This window comes from Gavialis gangeticus, unplaced genomic scaffold (assembly GCF_001723915.1).
Source record: "Gavialis gangeticus isolate Ggan-Ray unplaced genomic scaffold, GavGan_comp1, whole genome shotgun sequence".
Lineage (NCBI taxonomy): Eukaryota > Metazoa > Chordata > Crocodylia > Gavialidae > Gavialis > Gavialis gangeticus.
Window position 1 is genome coordinate 73,006,640 of NW_017729033.1, and position 307 is coordinate 73,006,946.

Genomic DNA, 307 nt, shown 5'->3' on the forward strand with positions numbered 1-307 from the left:
GCCTGGAAAAGCACAGGCTCAGGGGTGATCTGATGGCCACTGATTAAGTTTATCCGGGTGACCACCAGTATCTGGGGGAACGTTTATTCACTGGAGCGCCCCAAGGGATGACGAGGTCGAATGCTTATAAACTACTACAAGTCCGTTTCAGGCTGGACATAAGGAAGAATTTCTTTACTGTCCGAGCCCCCAAGGTCTGGAACAGCCTGCCATCAGAGGTGGTTCAAGCACCTACACCGAACACCTTCAAGAGCAAATTGGATGCTTATCTTGCTGGGATCCTATGACCCCAGCTGACTTCCTGCCC